At 39.9% G+C, this 23,152-nt stretch overlaps 1 long non-coding RNA gene and 1 pseudogene across 3 annotated transcripts in view; one reads left to right on the forward strand and one right to left on the reverse strand.

Moving 5' to 3' along the window:
• Positions 1–23,152, forward strand: part of LOC110743142 — a 104,458-nt gene that overhangs the window by 36,349 nt on the left and 44,957 nt on the right. The window lies entirely within an intron of this gene.
• Positions 14,706–15,192, reverse strand: LOC100999426 (annotated as a pseudogene). The gene has a single exon (XR_646328.4). The product of XR_646328.4 is annotated as a 60S ribosomal protein L31 pseudogene (transcript).

A 23,152-nucleotide genomic window follows, 5' to 3' on the forward strand; every position in this document is an offset into this window, starting at 1 on the left:
CTGGGGTGTTACCCAAGAATTTGCATTTCTAATACGTTCCCAGATGAGGCGGATACTTCCAGTCTCAGATCCTTGATCTAGAGCAGAGCTGTCCACTAGAAATATAACACATATGGCACAGAGGTAATTTTAAATTTTCTAGTAGCCTCATAAGGAAGTGAAGAGGAATAAGTCATATTAATTATAATAATACATTTTCTTTAACCTAAAATATTATCATTTCAATAGTCATTATAAAAATTATTGATGAGGTATTTTACATTTTTTTTTTTATATTAAGTGTTTGAAATCCGGAGCATATTTTACACTTGTGGTACATTCTAGTGTGTGACAATTAAGACAATTAAGTACCACTCCAAGCGCTTCATGGCCATGCACGGCTACCAGCGACTGTATTAGAAAGTGAGGAACAAATATTCTAACAAATTACATTGCAGAGAAAGGGCTTAGAGATTTTGTCAGCAGGTCTCAACCTTGGCATCACATCAGAATCACTTGGGAGACTTAAAACATACCAGTGCCGGCCGGGCGCGGTGGCTCACGCCTGTAATCCCAGCACTTTGGGAGGCCAAGGCGGGTGGATCACGAGGTCAGGAGATCGAGACCATCCTGGCTAACACGGTGGTAACCCCGTCTCTACTAAAAATACAAAAAATTAGCCGGGCATGGTGGCGGGCGCCTGTAGTCCCAGCTACTCAGGAGGCTGAGGGAGGAGAATGGCGTGAACCCGGGAGGCGGAGCTTGCAGTGAGCTGAGATGGCGCCACTGCACTCCAGCCTGGGGACAGAGCCAGACTCTGTCATACACACATACACACACACACACACCTCACAAAAAACCATACCAGTGCCTAGGTCCCACTCCCAGAGAATCTTATTTAATTGGTCTGGAGTGGGGTGTGGCCAACAGTTTTTAAAAAAATCTTCCCAACCAGTTATAAAGTGCAGCCAGTTTGAGAATCACTGGGGTAGACAAAAGCCCAGCTGAAGTAGGACCCACCTATAAATGTGTAATCCACTTACACATGTGCCTTTGGTAAAGGGAGAAAATAAGGAATGCTAATACCAGTAAAATATCTACAACAGACATGTTCAAAGAGATTGCTTACTCCTTACCACCCTGGAAAACAAATACTGCTATTTTGCGGTAAGTGTAGTTGAAACTCAGAAAGATCAAGTTGGTCAGCCAACTTCAGCTGTGCTGCAACGAAGACACACAGTGATGTGCAGATAAAACAACTAATTTCAAGACTTACTTTCTATAGTATCATCTGTCTGACTTGTTATTTAATTATCATTCAACTGTTTCTGCAACTAGAACTGTGGGTACACCCTCCCTTACCTACTTGTTTAACTGAAGACAATCTCCTCACTTTTAGAGAAATACAGAAACATAAGTTCTATTAGTACAAAGCAAATACAGCCAGTGGCTTCTTCCCACAGAAGATCTAGATCATTTTCCAAATGTTTGGGGGTAGTGAAGAACAAGATGATGAAAACTGGCAGAACGTTTTCTCTTGTTAGTCTGTTTTAAAGGAAATTTCTTCTGGGCCATCATTTATATTTGATACTTTCAGTTGAAAAAGAGGCCCATTTGATATCTGAGAAACTTTTTTTAGCCCTGACTTTTGCACTTTAAAGTTTATTTTCGTAGAACTTGCAAGCCAAGTTGTGCCAGGGAGCACAGGATAGCGGACGGCATGGTGTGTGGGTGGAATCCGGCAGCCTGGCAGAAGAACAGATGGAGGCACCCAGATGCAGCCCTCCCTGGCTCTCAGGGCCAGGGGCAGGAGGCCCTTGGCTCGCCAGGAGCTGCTGTTCCACATCCTCACATTGACTTACTATGAGCTTTCCAAAATTAAAATGTTTGTCTGAGGTCCTTGTAATTTTCTATCATGTGGAATGTAGTGTATTTAATATATGGCTTGAATTTTGTTTATTTATTTGTTTCTTTATTTATTTTGGGAGACAGAGTCTTGCTCTGCTACCCACGTTGAATGTAGTGGCACAATCTCGGCTCACTGCAACCTCCACCTGCAGGTTCAAGCAATTCTCCTGCCTCAGCCACCCGAGTAGCTGGGATTACAGGTGCCCACCACCACGCCCGGCTAATTTTTTTGTATTTTTAGTAAAGATGGGCTTTCTCCATGTTGTCCAGGCTGGTCTTGAACTCCTGACCTGAGGTGATCCACCCGCCTCAGCCTCCCAAAGTGCTGGGATTACAGGCATGAGCCACCATGCCTGGCCTATGGCTTGAATTTCAAAACTCAAAGGCCATAAACCCCCTTTTTGGCCTCACCTTACTCTCTTCTCCTAAATAGTTTTAACTCTAGGATATGTCTTTTTGAAGCTAAGAATTATAATTCCACTCCAATATCTCACCTACTGTGTTTGTCATAGCCCACTTTTCATGCACTTCAAAATCACTAGACAAAGTAAGACTCTGGGTCTTTCATTGATCTGTCTTGAATTTCTCCTATAACATTAATGATATAAGGAGATCTACCAGTTAAGCTAATTATTTATGTTTTTATGCTGTATAGGGCATGAGTGTAACCTTGGAATCCACTGCCGAGAGCCCTGGCCCCAAAGTATTTCCTTGGAAACTTCAACTTTTGAATGCCTGTATCTAAAAAAATGTCCAATAAAACCCCTATTCAAATCTATGTCTCTAGTTCTTGATAATGTGGCGACTGTTGGTTTGAATAAAGGCATTTTATCCATCCTTTATTCACTTATTAGCAAATGGTCTTCATTGTGAATCCAAATACATGATGGAGAGGAAGGCATTTTGAAGGATACTCGTATGCCCATTTAGACAATTTATACTAGATACACTTCAAGAAAGAAGGAGAAGATTCCATATTGTAGAGAATTGGGAATAAAGTTGGATACTTAGGCCTGGTTGAATTAGGTAGACCCATAGACTTTGGTAAAATAATTTGCTCCCAAGACTTTGCTCCTGATAAGAAAAGCGTGTTGTAATAATTTTCTCAGCAGGGGAGTTATGGAACTGATGTTGAGTTGTTCATCAAGGGCTGCTTGGCTGTGGTTGGGGGAAGGTGTTTTGGCTGCCCTCAACATGATGTTGTTCCACCACGAATCACCCCAAATAACAGATAAAAACAGAAGTCCGTTAAGTCTATTCCAGCTAGAGTAGAATTTCCTCCTATGTAATAGTATGCTAACTGTGATTCCTCCTGAGGTCTCTGTTTCATTCCATTGAGGCCGCAGAAGCTGAAGACAATATAATAGGTATCAAGTATCTCCCAGTATAAAGCTATGCATGAGACCCATCTGCTTCATGCTAGTGGGTTGTGATCCAGCCTTCCAAATAGAGGTCGGAGACGCTGATCATGAGGACCGCTCAGAGACAGTGGTCAATATGCTGTACATTCTTCACCACCCCTGGCAGTGATGGGGACATGTGTCTTCTTCCCTAAAGCCAATTGAAGGAGAGAGCTTCACAGGAACAAGTAGGGAGCTTGCCACATCTCTTGGAGTTTGGAGCACTCAGGGACTCTGTAAACGTGCCTACTGGTAGAAGCTGGCTAAGAAAGAGTGACCTGATTTCTCAATGAGAGGTACACTTCCAGCAGCAGGGTAGGGGGCCTGTCTCCAGACAAGACAAGGGTCCAACAGAAGATGCCAACCGGGAGCCATCTTAAAAGATGTCTTGCCCAACAAGGCCACCTGAAGGGGCCATTTGACCCCAAAAGATGAATGGACATTTTATTCACCATCAGGAAAAAGTAAGTCCAGGAAACTATTTGAAAGGAATGTAATAGAAAATACAAAGCTTATTTCTATTTGCATAATACAGAATTGAACTTGTTTAATCAATAAAACAGCTATATAAAATGCAACTTCAAGTCACCCTCGAATAAAGATACAATAAAAATAAAAACATGGTTTATTATGTAAATCCTCTGGCTTCACCAATGTCAATTGTCCCTAAGCAGATTTGGAGCTGTCACATTAATTGTGTTGTATTAGGAAGATTTGTCTAGTATGATAAGTATGAGAGATAGGTCAGAAGAAAGAGAATAATGAATTTCTGCCTCTCTCTTGGCCTTCCCCTTCTCTCACCCTAAGATGTTCTTACATAAACCTCATATAATAATTCCTTGTCCACTTCCTTGCTGCCCTTATACAAATTATTCTTTAGTTATCTGTTTTTGACTTATCTCCTGAACTAGATCTTCAGTACAGAGAAGTCAGGGATTCATATTCCTATTTGTATTCACAGCACCTAAGACAGCTCCTGGCCCACCGCATATGTTCTAGAAATACTCGTTACATGGATGAATGAGTCCCAGTTCTGTTGCTAGGTCTGAGAGGGTTGGGGCATTCTTTGATAGCTGACTTTATTTGGGCGGAAGTTTTCTCTGTTGTAGAAGTATTGGTCTTAATTTCCAGGTTTCTTTCAAACTACAAATCTCTGATACAGTAAGTGTAAGAATAGAAGAATAAAATAACAGAAAGCATCAAAGGTAATGCCAATGGTGGTAAGCTTGAAAGAATATGAGAAAATAGTAGAATCAACAGACAGAACTAATTTCAGTTAGCAGTGATAATTGGGACACATGAGAAGAACTTTTTTGAAACATGTTTATCTGAGATAAAGGAAATATATCCAATTAAAAACCCATCTGTATGTCAAGTTTAAGTTAGAAATTTGGTGGTTATCTTTACACAGTGATAGAAAGTAGCTAATAAAGTTGATTTTGAGGGAATAAAGCAAAGTATTAAAGAAAGAACTTGAAAGTCTACTGAGAGTTGGTGGGTAGAAAATGAAGGCTCCTCCTTAAAAGCAAAAGACAAACGGGTGGGAGAGATTCAGAGAAACGCTGCCCCAAACATAAGAACCTAAAGAAAAACATAATTCAAGGGATGTTTTGCAGAAAGATTTTGGTACTTACAGTTCACAGTAAGAAACTGAAGTTTAATTGGGATGGATCTACAAAGTATTCACTAGCAATAGATTAGCATGACCTCCTCTGCCACCGCTACTCCACGAAGAGCTGTGAACATGTCTTTTTAAAATTTTTACTGCAATATGATGCACCCACAAGACGGAAAGTTCCAAACTGAATTGGAAAAGAATAAAAGTGTATTTTAACTTTTGTTATTATTGGGACAAAAACATGCTAATTATTTCAGGTAGATTTTGATTGGATTATTCCCTGGACAGGACAAAAAGTGAAAAAGGGGCTAATAAATAAACTATTGTCCACACCCAGAGACACATTCATTCTTCTCCAAATAGCTGTTTGGTGTCATGTTGCCATGTAGATGGAACTAAGTCTGGTATTTTAGAGAAGAACCTAAAACCATTTTCTTTAGCATATGATGTGCTATGAGAGGACCCTGGAATATAAGCTGGAGTTCAGTCACATGGCATCAATACCAATGAATGGGACTTAGGATTGGCTTCACCAGATAAACTAGCACAGGGGATGAGATGACCACAACATTTTTGAAGGAAAACTAGTGTGAGGAATAAATCTTGTAGAGTCATCTTCAAATGCACTTGTTGGATATTCTAGAATGCGTTACTGTTTTATTTTAGACTCAGCTGCTGACATTCGTCAAAAGTGATGCCCACCAACTTTACAAGAACCAAAAGAAGTACAGATGGGAGAACACACCCCAATATTTCTTTTCTTCATATGTAGAATGGGACAAAGTATATCCACAGGACCTTCAAGGCAGAGGGAGAAAAAGACGGCCTGTACTATCAAACCTCTTTTGTATATAGTAGGAACTGTAATACCCAGAAATACATGAACAGTTTGAAAATTGCTCAAAATGCTGGGTGTGCGTGAAAGCTGCGCTGTATCAAAGAAAGGATCCAAAGGACACATTTTCAAAAGGAAAAACTGTGAGCAAAGAGCACTATGGCCAAATCAACATGAAAACAGTGGCTGATATAATCGCTGCAAAAGGAACAAATGTTAAGCATTCTCCCTTCAGCTCAGTTGGCCTATTATACTTCTGAATACCAAGGCTTACAACGCCTCCCCCTCCCTCCCTCCAATTTCAGAAGTGTCAGACAGGAGACACAGTGCCAGCAAAAAACCTTCCACCGATCTCTTGTTAGCTAACTGCGTGTTTTGTTCGGTGGTTACATGTCTGCGCAGGCCGACATTGTGTCAGTCATAATTACCACCTGTTCACTCGCTCCCTTCAGGCCCCATCACCTCTGTGGCATTCAGCAGCCAGCAGCAGGAAGCAGTGTCGATTGCCCAGGAGCAGCGACTGTCAGGCTCTGGGTTTCAGGGTATAATTGCTGCCTGTGCACAGAAAGCCCTGGCCTTTTCCCTTCTGTCCCCTCCTGAATCAGGAGTGAAAAGACCCAGCTGCACGCTCTAACACTAACTCGTATTCTTCAGGCAGAGGCGATCAGAGGCACCTCAAATGTCATTTTCGTGACATGAATCATATCTGAACTCTCACACAAACATGTCATTCTGTGAAAAAAAAAGTTCAATTTTTAAAAATGGTACAAACCGTCACTTCTTGCCCCTGCTGTTTAGTGCTCCGTGGCGCGCAGTTGGCTTTTGTTTTTAATAGCATCGTTCTCTCGAGTTTTTGATTTGAGACTTTCATAAAAATGATATTTGAATTACATATTTGCATCTTTTCCCCACACATTCTGATACCATATAAAATAAACAATGGATAACACTAGCTGACGTTAATTGAGCCCGTAGTACTTGACAGTTCACCGTTTTAAACACTGTGCTAAGTAAGTAATCCGATCTTCATGACTCCCCTAAGAGGTAGGGACTGTTGTTATGCCCTTTTGTGGATGTAAATATCAAGGCATAGAACGCTTAAGTTTTACCAATTTTTTCTTAACGGTGCCATTATCTTTTCTTGCCTCCAAAGCTTTGTCCATGCAGTGCCTATGATGCTAGCTAGTCCTTTCCTCCCCATCAAGCTATCTCCTGCATTTGCTAAAACTCATCTTAAATATTGGTTGCTAGAGAAACCTCTTCCTGACCTTGTCCCCAGGCTGAATTAGATACTCTAATGAACTTGGCTCATATCAGTTGGAAAATTCTTATTTATGCTACTGTAATTACGGGTGGTGTGTCTGTTATTTCCTTACAGGCCACGGCTATACGTTTCCACAATTAAATTAGTTCCCCGAGTCAACTGTTTTCTGACCCCAGGCTGTTTTAACATTTACAGTTGCCCCTTGGTATATGCAAGGGATTGATTCCAGGACCCCGTTATATACTAAAATTCTCACGTAAAGTCCCACAGTTGGCCCTGTGGAACCGATGTATACAAAAATCAGTTCTCCATATCAGCGGGTTTCACACCACTTGAATATTCTATTTTCTATCCACATTTGTTTGAAAAAAATACTTACCTATAAGTGGATGCTCAAAGTTTAAGCCCCTGTTTTTCAAGGGTTGACTGTATTTATATAGTTATAAACAAGGAAAAACTGATGAAAACCATAGCATTTCCTTGCCATTGGTTTTTTTCCCTCAAATTTACCAAAACATTGGGTCTCCAGCTTTCTGTGGTTATCATGAAGCACCAGTCACAAACATCTACTGCTGACATGACATTAGAAGATAAGACTACTTAAATTTTTAAAACTTCAGACTTACGCAAATAAGTGTCTGTAGGTTCAAAGCTGAAATGCTTCCATGTCAGAATTTCCCAGGATTCAGATTCTTTGCCTTCTAGTAATCTCAGGGAGGCAAGGATGGATTCATATCAGATGGATCAGTGATTCCCAAAGCTGGCTGACCACGGGAATCACCTGGAGAATTCTGAAAGAAATGCAGATTTCCTGGAATCCTACAATCAGGCTATTGGTGCAGAATGTTTGGAATTGAGACCCAAGAATATGCATTTTTTCAAGTTGCCCTAGTTAATTTTAACCATCAGCTAGTTTGGGAGCAGTGTTATAGGCTTCAAGGTGGCTTAAATTAGTTTCATTTAAGTAATGACTGAAAACATGTAAGGACTATCTTCTGATGCGTGGATGTGGGAACCTCAGAGAGAATATAAGAAGCAACTTACTGGATGAAAATATCAAGACATAGAATGGCTAAGTCCTCTAGTGTTTCCTTAACTGTGCCATTGTCTTTGCTTGCCTCTAAAGCTTTGCCCATGTGGTGCCCATGATGCCAGTTAGCCTTCTCCTCCCTGTCAAGCTAACTCCTGCCTATGCTCAGACCCCATCTCAAATATCAGTTGCTTGAGAAACTGTAGCTTGTTTCTGTACATCTGTAGCATGTAGCAAATGAACAGGAAATAGACATTTTTATCTTTTAGGTCAAGGCTTACTTGTGTTTAAATAAAGAATCCTTATCTTCAGTGATCCACGCTGAAATGCTTATGCATGAAATGGTATAATGGAAGGACAGGGAAGTGGAAAGACTCATAAACGAAGTAAGAATGTCCAGGCGTTGATAATTATTGAAGCTGGGTAATGGATAATTGGGGGTTTACTTCTGTTTATGTTCAAAATTTTCTCTGATTTAAAAGCTAGAAAATCAACGTTCACACAAACTCTTCTCCATAGGTTGAAAATCGGTGGAGTATCTTGTTAAGATTATTATAATCTTTTAATTTTATAGCACTGCCAATAAGCCATCCCTGCCATAAAAGAGTCAGCCAGAGATAACTGGTAACTTCCACCACGTAATTATTATCACCGTTTATTTCAGTGGAAACTGCTGCCTGTTTGGAGTTGGAACACTAAGAAAGAGAAATGAAGATCTGGAGAATTCAAAGGATAATTATCCCTTTTGAATATTGACACACTTACATGTTTTTCCAGACGTAGATTTTGTGTAGGCGAAAGCTATTTGATTATAAAAGATCCGGTTTCTTCAAATTTTTAGAGGTAAAAGCTTCATTAATTAACATCAAGGAAAATGGAGCATCTGCTACTTTTTTTGTCAACAGATTTTAATAATATTGAGCACTGCTAATTGGATAGAACAGAAGTATAGCTCTTTGTATGTTAAATTAAGATGATTTCTTCTGCTATTTTTCCCCTAAATTTTATTTAAACTATGGCAACTCTTCAGAATTTTCTTCTACCGTTTAAGTTACAGTGATTCTGAATGACTAAAGGGAGTCCTGTGGAGCTCCAGCGGTCATTCCACCTCAGCCCTGGAAAGATGGTACATCATTCAGACTGACTATCGCCAAAAGGGGGTCCTTTAGTGATTCAGGTAAAGGAGATCCATGTTCAAAAATGCTGTCCTCATTGCTATTGTGATAGTTACTGTGACCTGGAAGGAAAAGAAAGGCAGTGAGACCTGCTAACATTTTGGCTCAAAGATTTTCTTGAATGCTTCTGAAGTCAGGCTATGAAACAGGGACATTTAACAGGCTAGAGGAGAAACTCCAAGTACAGTGCTCATTAAAGACCAAATGAAATATTTGCTGAAATGGAAGTGATAGGAATGGCAGACAATGAATTCTTTTGCTTCTCTTTAAACACTGACTATTCTTCCCATGGAGAACTGGAGGCAAATTTTGGGCCCAGTTTAACCTCAGCTCTAATTAATGAACTGAAATCAGAGGCACCATTAAACTAATCAGAATGTATTTTGATGCATAAGGGGAAGAAGAGCGGTGCAATGGGAAGAAAGATGAAAATGGAGTCAAGTAGCTTGGGGGGCAAATAGGACTTCACTATTTTTTTGTTGTATGGTTTTGAATAAATGACTCAAGAAGAACCAGCTCAGCAGGAGCTGAGCATCAACTTCTCTGTGTGATGAGGAAAAGACTTATCATGTAGGGTTGTAGTGAGGGAAAATTTTATAACAGTTTTCAAGTTGTCTTCCTCCTCTGCCTTCTTGTGATATCAAAGAAAGGCTCCCAGACGTTCTTGGTTTTCAAACACTGGCATTCCCACTAAATCCCCTTGGGTGCTCTTGGTGCCAGTCCTGGGTCATGACAGGAGTCCACATTATATGTGAGGTCAGGCCAAGCCTCCATAAGAGAGCTTCCTATCGGTGGAAAATTCATTTCTGAGAAATTACAGCCAAGAACATTACTAAGCCTTAAGCAAGTTATTAAAATCCTCCGTCTAAGTGACTTAATTTTCCTTCAATTCACTCACAGGTAATGCACTAGACAAGGAAGCACCATCCCAATGCAACACAACAGCTTCATGTCCTGCCACCTCATATGGGGCCAGTTATCCCAAAAAACTATGGCTTAAGGCCATGATGCATGGTTATGCAAGTTGTGCACTGCACAACTCCAGAAAGTGCAGTGAAGGTGAATGGTACCTCTAGGTGTCAGCACTGCACAGTCAGTTGTTGGGTGCCTACTGCATGCCAGGACCATGGGTTCCAACTCAGGATTCAAACAGTCGGGTGGAAGAGACAAGAAAAGTAAATGATTCTAGTAATGTGTGATACATTACATGTTAGAGGTTAAAAACCAGGTCTTTAGAGAAAGTTGGTCTGGCCCAATTCATCCTCAGCTCTGCTTAATGAATGGAAATCAGAGGCACTGTTAAACCAATCAGAATCAAGTTTACTGTATAAAAGGAAGCAGGACAGCACAATGGAAGGACTGAGGAAATTGGAATCAGGTAGCTTGAGGTTCAAATCTGAGTTTCACCACTTGCTGTGTGGCTTTAGGCAAATTACTTTGGGGTAGGAGTGGGCAAGGTAAAAGAGCTGGTATAGGGCACACATCTGGAAATACGTGATGGAAGATGAACCTTGAAAAGTGAGTAGTGGCTGGTCAGGAAAGGAAATAGGTGGAAAGACATGCCGGACACTCACTGCTCAAAGGCACAGAGTCAGGAAGGTGGGTTGGTCAGGGGTCTGCTGAGCAGATAGCTTGGGCTGGTGGAGTTGGGCAGACACAAACAATGACAGAGGACCCTATAAACCACACTCAGAGATCTGGACAGGCCATTCAGGATCCCAGCAGGCAAGGCACATCACCTTTACATTGTCTCAATGAATGAGAATGAATTAGGGTTGCAATGGAGGCAAAGGACCTATTGGGAGGCTGAAGAAGCTGCTGTGGAAAGAAATTATCAGAAGCTGAACTGCTTTGGGCACTGGCAATGAGTATGGAAAGGAGGGGGTTGAGTGTCACAGCCAGCAGCTAATGTGGGGCACACCAGCATGGGCAGGTGTTTTACACATGTATCTTATTTCATCCTCAAAGTTGAATAGATATAAAGAGAGACAGGTACACAGCAAAGTTGGGCAACATAATGCTTTGTGTGAATTAGGAGTGGGGCTCCTAAGGGTGAGCACATGGTCTGAGAGAGGATTACATCTTAATGGGTAAAACCTCACTCCTTCTTATGGGCAGCCATGCCAGGTCACAAGGCTCAACAAGCAGAGGATATTGTCTCCCCCTTTCCCCTTCGGCTGAGTCCCTCTATGTGATCCCAAATGTATCAATCCGTTTTCACACTGCTGTAAAGAAATACTGGAGACTGGGTAGTTTATAAAGGAAAGATGTTTAGTTGACTCACAGTCCTGCGTGGCTGGAGGCCTCAGGAAACTTACAATTGTGGCAATAGGCAAAGGGAAGCAGGTACCTCTTCACAAGGTGGCAGGAGAGAGAAGGGGAAAAGCCCAGGGGAAGCTGCCATTTAAAAAACAGTCAGATCTCATGAGAACTCCTTCACTATCACAAGAATAGCATGGGGGAAACTGCCCTTATGATCTAATCACCTCCCACAAGGTCTCTCCCTCAACACCTGGAGATTACAATTCCAGATGAGATTTGGGTGGGGACACAAAGCCTAACCATATCACCAAATTATACTTTGTGTGTGACAACCTGCCAAATGAAGACCTCAAGACCCAGGAATGTTCATGGATTAGTGTGTCTCAGTTCATGGCTAGTGAGAGAAAAGCCAGGATTTACATCTCGGTCGTTGTCTACCTCCAAAGCTTATGTTTGTAATGAGTGTAGTTGACATCATTATACTGAGTTTTACAGATAAGGAAACTGAAGCTCCAAGGGTTTAACACAATTTTCCCGTCACTGGAAATCAAGAGTGGTAGAAAGGGAAATGAAATTCCAAATGTCTGCCTCTAAATCTCACTCGCTTTACTAAAATCAAATTAACCTTAGTAATTTCAAGTGGCAAAAAATATGACAGAATCCAAGAAACTGTGGGCTAGTAATTCCAGGGTTGAACGTGGATAAATTGCTTTAAAATTATGAACTGTATATCTCAGAATATGATTTTGAAGCAATTAAATTGTCATGATACTTCTTGTGGTCATATTTTGAATGCTGAAAAAATGCCTAGCTTGCAGATTTGGGATTTCTTTCCCCTTAGCATCACTGAGTAGCATTACCTATAAAACAGAGGGCAATTTTACATTATTACAAGTGTTATACTAAAATACACTTGGGTGCAATAAATACAGTAATATTTGTGAAAATGACCCCTGTTTTATGGAGATTTCCAATTGCCTGTGTTCCATAATTGTCTTTTCGGTGCATCTGAATAAACAGTTATGAGACACAGACAATTTCAAGAAGCCCTTGCACTGCTTTGAGGTGTGTTGACAACTAAATGTCCTGAACTCATGTGTCATCGGAGCCCCAGAATACACATAATAATGTTTATAATTCTAAAATCTAAAAACTCTTACATTCTTTCCAGATAATAATTGATAATTCATTTTTTTCCCCACAACCTCTCTGAGACAAACAATTCTCTCATATCCACTTTGCAATGAAACTGAGATTTGGAAAATTTGTGATTCACATACTGCTGTGATAATGATGATGGGGCAATATGAAAAATACTTCTAGTGTGGTCTTTTGTAGATAAAAGAAATATGTACATATGGGTTCCCTCTGTTACTTACCAGGAACTGGTGCAATAGGACTATGATGGTTCTGTCTGTACAGATGAGAAAATAGATGCTTCACCCATTCATTCGTCCATTCGATAAATGCATAGCGAGAGCTTGTTACTGCCAGGGACTGTTCAAATTGCTGAGAATACAGCTGCTGACAAAAGGGGAAAAATGCCTCCCCTCAGGGAGATTCTGTTTTGGTTACTGGGTGAATCAATCTTCTCAAGCTGCCATAACAAAGTACCACACACTGGGTGGCTTCCGCAACAGAAATTGATTTTTCCTTAGTTCTGGGGGCTGGAAGTCCAAGATCAAGGTGGTTTCTCCAAAGACACAGGGTTGGTTCCTCCTAAGACACAGGGTTGGTTCCCCCTGAGACCTTTGTCCTTGATATGAAAGTGACTGCCTTCTCATGTCCTCATACGGCTTTTCTTCTCTGTGCATGTCCCTTGCATCTCTTTATGTGTGTAAATATTATTTTCTTATAAGGACATCAGTCAGAATAGATTAGGGCTTACCTTAAAGGATTGATTTTAACTTAGTCACCTCTTTGAGGGCCCTATCTCCAAATAAAACCACAGTCTGAGTAATTGGAGTTTAGGGCCTCAATGTATAGATTTTGGGGGACATGGTTCAGCCCATAACACCTGTGTAAAGTTACACAGTTGGTAGGTAGTCAGGTCAGGACTGACTGTTGCTTTTCTGACATATTCTCCAAACCTGGACCATGTCGCCTGCCTCCTGTCTACCAGATTAAGACCAGAAGCAGTCTGTTTCATCAAACTGCAGACTTATTTTTGAAGCAAATAAGTTGGGAAGCAAGGGGCCTGTGTGCACACATGTGTGTTTGTGTACTGTAATGACTAAACTACTTAATGCAAAGGATAAGTTTGTACTTCAGGGACTTGGATAACTTGGATAGTTTGCGTTAATTGATCTCTCAAAGTTGTGCTCCCGGAACTTTCCAATTCATTGCTCAGGCCTCAACAATTATTCCTTCCCCTTCAGCTGTCAGCTTTTCCAACATTTTGGTTTCTTCTATGTCTTTTTCCATGATTTCAAAATTTATGCCACTTAAAAGTAGTAGCTTCAACTATTCTTTAAACGAGAGCTTCTTTCTCTTTGACTTCAGGACTTTTTGCTTTGATAACTTCAAATGTCTCCCTTTCTACACCAAGCACTTAATGCTTACCAGTGTTTTTAGCTTTTCAAACACATTAATAATAATATATTTTGTGTTTATCTTTTGTTTTATCAGCTTTAACAGTGCATTTCTGCCTGCTATCCTGGAATAAACAAGGCTATTAACTGAGTAATTTTTAAAATGTCATAAGAAGTCCTATTGCTTTTTAGAAACACTTCTAAACACAGGCAGATCTGTACAACTGAAATTTTCATTCTGTGCTCTCAGTATACTGAGTGTGAGATAAATAAAAGACAGTTTTTGCGTTTGGTAACCTTGAAGTCCTCAGGGTACTTTTACCTCTAAGACTGGGTAAGTGAGTGTTTTCAAGTGACTTAAGAAGACAAGGAGAGGGAGATAGTGTATAGGGAGTGAGCCTGGCTTCTACATGAAATAAGAACAGGATTTGAGACATTCAAAACGCAAATTAAGAGAAGGAGGCAAAAGTGAGGCGAGAAAGAAAAAAACAGAGAGGAATGACTTTATAATTTAAAATGTACTTAGTGTAGGATTTCAGTATTGTAATATGAGCAGAGCCTCTATATTTTCTAATATATTCAGTGGCTAAATGGTACTTTTCTTCTGGAAGGAGTGCAGATGACTTAGCTTGTGCTCTTTTCTTTACCACCTCTGCATGCAGTGCAGCCAGCCATCTCCAGGTCAGGGTAGACTAGAACCATCTTTTTTTTTTTTTTTTTTTTTCAATTTTATAACTTTATTTGATGTATTTGATGATCAGCGATTAGTTCTCATCCACATTGACTGTCTGTAGATTTTTGAAAGTGGTAACAGGTACATAGGTAACCAAAGTATAGAGCTTATTTGGTGAATCTTCATCCTCATTACGTTTTCTGGACAGCCGCACACGGATTCGGTAAGGGACATTCCTTATTCCTTTGGCCCAGACAGCTTTGTTGAGCCTGGTATCAATGCGCACATCTGGAGTTCCCATCTCCTTCATGGCAAATTTCCGAATCTCTTTGAATGCCCGAGGGGCACGCTTCTTGAAGCCCACTCAATGGATGCGCTTGTGAATGTTGATGGTGTATTCTCGGGTCACCACCTCGTTGATGGCAGAACGGCCCTTTTTCTTCTCGCCACCCTTCTTTGCGGGAGCCATTCTGCCGGGTCCAAGCTGGAAAGGAAGAGCGCGAAGTATTGTGGGAGAAGGAAAGCCCCCCCCCCTTTTTTTTTGGCATGGTCTCACTCTGTTGTCCAGGCTGGGGTGCAGTGGCACGATCTCAGCTCACTGCAGCCTCCACCTCCTGGGCTTAAGCAATTCTCCTGCCTCAGCCTCCTGAGTAGCTGGGATCATAGGCACACACCACCATGCCCAGCTAACGTTTGTATTTTTAGTAGAAATGGGGTTTCACCATGTTGACCAGGCTGGTCTTGAACTCCTGACCTCAGGTGATCCACCCGCCTTGGCCTCCCAAAGTGCTGAGATTACAGGTGTGAGCCACGGTGCCCACCCTGAAACCACCATTTACTTAATAGAAAATAATTGGACACCTTCTTCAATGATGAACAGAAAGACACTTGGGATCCAATTGAAGACTACAGGCAGCCATTCTGGCAAGTGAGTTCTGGCCTAACTGTTAACTAAATTTGCTGTAATAACAACAATTTTAAAAAGTCCATGGTTCTGTTTTAATAGAAATGAAAATAGTATCCAGAGCATCCAGGGCTGTATTTCTTCTATAAATATGTACTTTCTTCATAGACCTAGTCATTTTGAGGCTTGCAGTTTTTCAGGGCAAATAATTCTGTGCTGATCTATTTTTCATAGGATAAAAAAGTTCATGTTAGATACATATAGTGACCTTTAGCTGTCTAAATATTAAGCAGACACCAGAGTAACTTCCTGAACCAAATAAGACTCGAGTTTTGTGAGAAAAGCAGGGGTCAGGTTTTTGTATTAAAGGCCAGATAGTAAATATTTTAGACTTTGTGGGTCATATGGTCTCTGTCTTTACTCATCTCTGTAGTCATAGCACAAAAGTAGCCTCAGACAGCATGGACCGTTGACCCTCAGGCAACATGGAGCTAGAGCCACTGAACCCCCACGCAGTTGGAAATCCACATATAACTTTTTACTCTCCCAAGACTTAACTACCAATAGCCTACTGTTGACTGGGATCCTTGTTGATAACATGAAGTCAATAAATACATATTCTATATGTTGTAGGTATTATATACTGTATTTTTACAATAAAGTAAGTAAAGGGAATATTATTGTGAAAAATCATAAGGAAGAGAAAATATATTTACTATTCATTAAGTGGAAATGGATTATCATAAAGGTCTTCACCCTCATCGTTTTCACACTGAATAGGCTGAGGAGGAGGAGAAAGAGGTGGGATTGGTCTGCTCTCTCTGGAATGGTGGATGTGGAAGAAAACTCATGTACAAGTGAATCCATGAAGTTCAAACCCGTGCTGATGATGGCTCAACGGTAAATGAATGGGCGAGACTTTACTCCAACACAACCAATATTTATGAACCCTGAAATTTGAAGGGCACATAATTTTCCTGGGTCACAAAATATTATTCTTCTTTTGACTTTTTTGCAATCATTTAAAAAAATGTAAAAAATAGTCCTGACTTGTGGGCTGCGTAAAAACAGGCTGTACACTTTTATTTGTTGACCTCTGAGATGAAAACTTGTGTGCCATTAGTACTTAAATTATGCTACGGCCGGGCGAGGTGGCGGGCGCCTGTAGTCCCAGCTACTCCGGAGGCTGAGGCAGGAGAATGGCATGAACCCGGGAGGCGGAGCTTGCAGTGAGCCAAGATCACGCCACTGCACTCCAGCCTGGGCGGCAGAGCGAGACTCTGTCTCAAAAAAAAAAAAAAAAAAAATTATGCTACGGAGGGATCTATGCCACATGATTAATTTAATTGGGAAAATAAGGCAGTGATTTTGGCCTGAATATTAATATCACTGAAATATCTAGATAATTAAGTTGATGTATTAACAGGACTTTGATTTTCTGCCACACATAGCCAAAACCTACAGAACTGCCCGATTCTCTTCTGTCCTAGTTCTATTTACTGTGTGTGGTAGGGACATAATTTGTTTTTTAAAATCTTTTCTACCATATTCCTCTCCCTATCCCTTCCTCCCACTAAAGGAGAATCTTTTCTAGCCTGGTTCCTGGATATTTTCCGATGACGAATTAGAAGAAAGATAAGGCCCTAGAAGCCCAGAGAGTGGAGGAAGAACAAAGCCAGAGAAGATAAGCTGATCTGCTTATAGATTGCAGGATATGAGAAACGGGGAAAATCATTATGCCTGGGACTGTGGAGTCCATTTGGGGTTTTAAGCTCGGAGAAGCTATGCAGAAGAGAAGTAGGGGAAGGAGGAAAGGAATTTGACAAGTCTTGCTGTGTATTATTAAATAGCTCTTTTTTGATGTTCTTCTAGAAACAGAAGTAAAGATTAGCGCTCCCTGTGAAAGTTTATTTTTTGGTTGCTGGGCTATGGGTCTGTGTTATGATTCCATACGGAAGCCAGGCCACGTGAAGTCGCAATTTATTATATAGCTGTCTAAAATATCAGAATAACATCACATGCACAAAAAACATATTTTATTTGTATTTACTCTTTTCTAGATTACTTGGAATTACTAAATATTTCATGAACTTTGACAAAGAGTGCACAACACGCACTGGAGCTAGAGTTGCCAAAAAAAAAAAAAAAAAAAAGGTTAATTGGCATTTTAGCTTTGGGCTTTGGTGGTAAGCATTGTTCAGCTTTCCTGAGAAGAAGGTTTGAGCATTTGTTTTGGTCCACAGGCACAATGATTCAGCAATTTTACTTGGATTTCTCATTTGAGTAATATGTTCTCTAATAGACCTAAAAAAGGCATTAAGAAAATAATTATTTTTAAAAGGCAAGTGTCATTTTATAAGTTAAGAGGTATCATTTATGTGTACAGACTCAGAAGAATTATAACACGGGATTCTTATTCACTGAAGGCTTATTGTCTACTTAGTTCATATAACTAAGAAAAGAAAGAAAAGGCAGAAAAGAATGAGGGCAATATAGCATCCTACGTCACAAATATAAATATCTGGAGATATATAAGATATGGTGAATTCTTTCAAGCAGTTATCAAAACTTCCATTAGAAATTTTAGTTGAAATGTAGATAAACAATAAAAATCTTTGGAATGAATGAATAAAGGCAAAAACCTCTCTTCACTTTATATTCGGTCTGAAGCTAGGGTTAGGATTCACCCAGAAAATACAGTTGCTCTTGCAAAGAGATTTGGTTTCTTCCTTACAGGTTTCCTGACTGACACCTTCCACATACTTGCGAACTATGACTTGATCATAGCACAGAAATAACTCTTCCAATGCAATTACATTTTAAAATAATTTAATAACTCAAGGACGACATCTAAAGAAATGAAATTGATTTGCTTAGTTCTTCTAAACCTCAGGCAGCAATTGAATTATCACCAAGCTCCTTACCAGTAAGAACAAAGAATGGTTTTGAATTGTCAGAGATTTTGCAGATACGTGAAGCCTTGCTCCCCAAAGCTCTATTCATTGCTTACCATATTGGGAGGGAGGAAGATTTTGATTGAGCTGGTCTATGATCACACTGGTATACAATGCTTGCTGAACCCAATCCAGATCCTGAGTGGTATCATTGTAGGTACAGTTGCCTATAATAGTAGAGCTAAGTTTAGGAATTACTCAGGTAAATAGCACCAGGCAGTACCGTGTATTATTATTTACTGTTTGGGTATGCTGAGGTCTCAACTACTATATAAATCATGTGAAGCAAATTAATCTTGTGCTCATATGGGGAAAGTCTTACGTACACTATAGGAGGCTAGAAATGTGCTGAATGAATCATTTATATTCTGTTTACGTTTTATTTTTTTAAATAAAAACTTTTAGGTTCAGGAATACATGTGCAGGTTTGTTATATAGGTAAATTCGTGTCATGGGGGTTTGTTGTACAGGTTATTTCATGACCCAGATACTAAGCCTACTACCCAATAGATATTTTTTTCTGATCTTCTCCCTCCTCCCACCCTCTACCCTTAGGTAGGCCCCAATGTCTATTGTTCCCTTCTTTGTGTCCACGAGTTACCATCATTAGGCTCCCACTGATAAGTAAGAACATATGGTATTTTGTTTTCTGTTCCTGTGTCAGTTTAGTGAGGATAATGGCCTCCAGCTCCATCCATGTTCCTGCAAAAGACATGATCTCATTCTTTTTAATGGCGGCACATTATTCTATGGTGTATATGTAGTACATTTTCTTTATCCAGTGATATGGTTTGGCTCTGTGTCTCCACCCAAATCTCATCTTCTAGCTCCCATAATTCCCATGTGTTGTGGGAGGGACCCAATGGGAGATGATTGAATTATGGAGTGGGTCTTTCCCTTGCTGTTCTTGTGATAGTGAATGGGTCTCAAGAGATCTGATGGTTTTAAAAAATGGGAGTTGGTTGGGCACAGTGGCTCATGCCTGTAATCCCATCACTTTGGGAGGCTAAGTTGGGTGGATCATGAGGTCAGGAGTTCGAGATCAGCCTGACCAAGATGGTGAAACACCATCCCTACTATAAATTAAAAAAAAATTAGCAAGATGTGGTGGTGCGCACCTGTAATCCCAGCTACTCAGGAGGCTGAGGCAGGAGAATCGCTTGAATCTGGAAGGCAGAGGTTGCAGTGAGCCGAGATCATGCCACTGCACTCCAACCTGGGCAACAGAGTGATATTCAATCTCTCCCCCAGCCCTAGAAAAAAAAAGAAAAAGAAAAAGAAAAGGGAGTTTCCTTGCACATGATCTCTTTTTGCCTACTGCCATCCATGTAAGATGTGACTTGCCTTCCACCATGACTGTGAGGCCTCCCCAGCCATGTAGAACTGTAAGTCCAATAAACCTCTTTTTAATTTTTTTTTTTAATAGCCCAGTTTTGGGTATGTCTTTATTAGCAACGTGAAAACAAACTACTTCATTCAGTCTACTATTGATGGACATTTAGGTTGATTCTATGTCTTTGTTATTGTGAGGAGTGCTGCAACAAACATATGCACACATATGTCTTTACAGTAGAATGATTTCCATTTCTTTGGGTATATACCCAATAATGTGATTGCTGGGTCAAATTGTAGTTCTGTCTTCAGCTCTTTGAGGAGTTGCCACACTGCTTTCTACAGTGGTTGAGCCAATTTACCTTCCCGCCAACAGTATATATGCATTTCCATTTCTCTGCAACCTCCCCAGCATCTGTTATTTTTTGACTTTTTAATAATTGCCGTTCTGACAATTATTACACAATGAGATACCATCTCATTGTGATGGTATCTCATTGTGGTTTTGTTTTGCATTTCTCAAATGATCAGTAATGTTGAGCTTTTTTTCATATGCTTGTTGGCAACATGCATGTTTTCATTTAAAAAGTGTCTGTTCATGTCCTTTGTCCACATTTTTTTTAATGTTTAAGTTCTGGGGTACATGTGCAGGATGTGCAGGTTTGTTACATGGGTAAACATGTGTCATGGTGGTTTGCTACACCTATCAACCCATCACCTAGGTATTAAGCCCAGTATGCATTAGCTATTTTTCCTAATGCTCTTCCTCCCCCTACCCTACCCCTTGACAGGCCCCAGTGTGTGCTGTTCCTCTCCTTGTGTTCATGTGTTCTCATTGTTCAGCTTCCACTCACAAATGAGAACATGTGGTGTTTGGTTTTCTGTTCTTGTGTTAGTTTGCTGAGGATAATGGCTTCCAGCTCCATCCATGTCCCTGAAAAGGACATGATCTTGTTCCTTTTAATGGCTGCATAGTATTTCATGGTGTATATGTACCATGTTTTCTTTATGCAGTCTATCATTGATGGGCATTTGAGTTGATTCCATTTGCTATTGTGAATAGTGCTGCAATGAACATGCATACATATATCTTTATGATAGAATAATTTATATTCCTTTGGGTATATATATACCCAGTAAAGAGATTGCTGGGGCAAATGGTATTTCTGGTTGTAGATCTTCGAGGAATCACCACACCAACTTCCATAATGGTTGAACTAATTTACATTCCCACCAATAGTGTAAAAGTGATCCTATTTCTCTGCAACCTTGCCAGAATCTGTTGTTTTGTGACTTTTTAATAATCACCATTCAACTGGCATGAAATAGTATCTCATTGTGGTTTTGATTTGCATTTCTCTAATGATCAGTGATGTTTTAATGGGGTTGTTTGATTTTTTTCTGATAAATTTGTTTAAGTTCCTTATAGATGCTGAATATTAGACCTTTGTCAAATTCATTGTTTCCAAAACTTTCTCCCATTCTGTAGGTTGTCTATTTACTCTGCTGGTAGTTTATTTTGCTGTGTAGACTCTCTTTAGTTTAATTATATCCCATTTGTCAATTTTTGTTTTTGTTGCAATTGCCTTTGGTGTCTTTGTCATTAAATCCTTGCCTGTTCTTATGTCCATAATCATATTGCCTAGGTTGTCTTCCAGGATTTCTATAGTGTTGGGTTTTACATTCAAGTCTTTAATCCATCTTGAGCTGATTTTTGTATATGGTGTAAGGAAGGGGTCTAGTTTCAATCTTCTGCATATGGCTAGCCAGTTATCCCAGCATCATTTACTGAATAGTGAGTCCTTTACCTATTGCTTGTTTTTGTCAACTTTATCAAAGATCAGATGGTTGTAGGTGTGTGACATTATTTCTGAGCTGTCAACTCTGTTCCATTGGTCTAAGTGTCTGTTTTTGTACTAGGACCATGCTGTTTTGGTTACTGTATCCCTGTAGCACAGTTTGAAGTCAGGTAACGTGATACCGCCTGCTTTGTTCTTTGTGCTTAGGATTGTACTGGTTATTTGGGCATTGTTTTTTTGATTCCATGTAAGTTTTAAAATAGTTTTTTCTAGTTCTGTCAAGAATGACATTGGTAATTTGATGGGACTAGCAGTGAACCTATAAATTGCTTAGGGCAGTATGGCCAGCTTAACAATATTGATTCTTCTAATCCATGAGCATGGAATGTTTTTCCATTTGTTTGTGTCATCTCTAATTTCTTTGGGCAGTGTTTTGTAATTTTCATTGTAGAGATGTTTCGCTTCCCTGATTAGCTGTAGTCATAGGTATTTTATTCTTTTAGTGGCAATTGTAAATGGGATTACATTCCTAATTTGGCTCTTGGCTTGGCTGTTGTTGGTGTATAGGAATGTTAGTAATTTTTGTACATTGATTTTGTATCTTGAAACTTTGCTGAAGTTGCTTACCAGCTCAAGGAGTTTTTGGGCAGAGACCATGGTGTTTGCTACATATAAAATCATACTGTTGCAAAAATGGATATTTGGATTTCCTCTCTTCCTATTTGGATGCTCTTTATGTCTTTCTCTTGCCTAACTGCTCTGGGTGGTAAGAGAGGGCATCCTTGTGTTGTACCAGTTTTCAAGAGGAATGCTTCCAACTTTTCCCCATTCAGTATGATATTGGCTGTGTTTGTCATAGATGGCTCTTACTTTGAGGTATGTTCTTTTATCATGTCTCTGTGTCTATTGCGATGATCATGTGGTTGTTTTTAGTTCTGTTTATGTGATGAAACATGTTTGTTGATTTGTGTATGTTGAAGCATCCCAGCAATAAAGTCTATCTGATTGTGGTGGATTAGCTTTTTAATGTGCTGCTGGATTTGCTTTGCTAATATTTTGTTGAAGGTTTTTGCATCAGTGTTCATCAAGAATATTTGCCTGAAGTTTTCCTTTTCTTTTGGTGTGTCTCTGCCAGATTTCAGTGCCAGGATGATGCTGGCCTCATAGAATGAGTTTGGGAGGAGTCCCTCCTCCTCAATATTTTGGAATAGTTTCAGTATAAATGGTACCAACTCTTCTTTGTACATCTGGTAAAATTTAGCTGTGAATCCATCTAGTTCTGGGTGATTTTTTTTTTTTTCATTGGTAGGCTATTTATTACGGATTCAATTTCAGAGCTCATTATTGGTCTGTTCAGGGATTCAATTTCTTCCTGGTTCAGTCTTGAAGATATGTTCAGGAATTTATTCATTTCTTCTAGATTTTTAAGTTTGTGTACATAGATATGTTTATAGTATTCTCTGATGTTTATTTGTATTTCTGTGGGGT

The sequence above is a fragment of the Papio anubis genome, chromosome 6, assembly GCF_008728515.1.
Source record: "Papio anubis isolate 15944 chromosome 6, Panubis1.0, whole genome shotgun sequence".
NCBI lineage: Eukaryota > Metazoa > Chordata > Mammalia > Primates > Cercopithecidae > Papio > Papio anubis.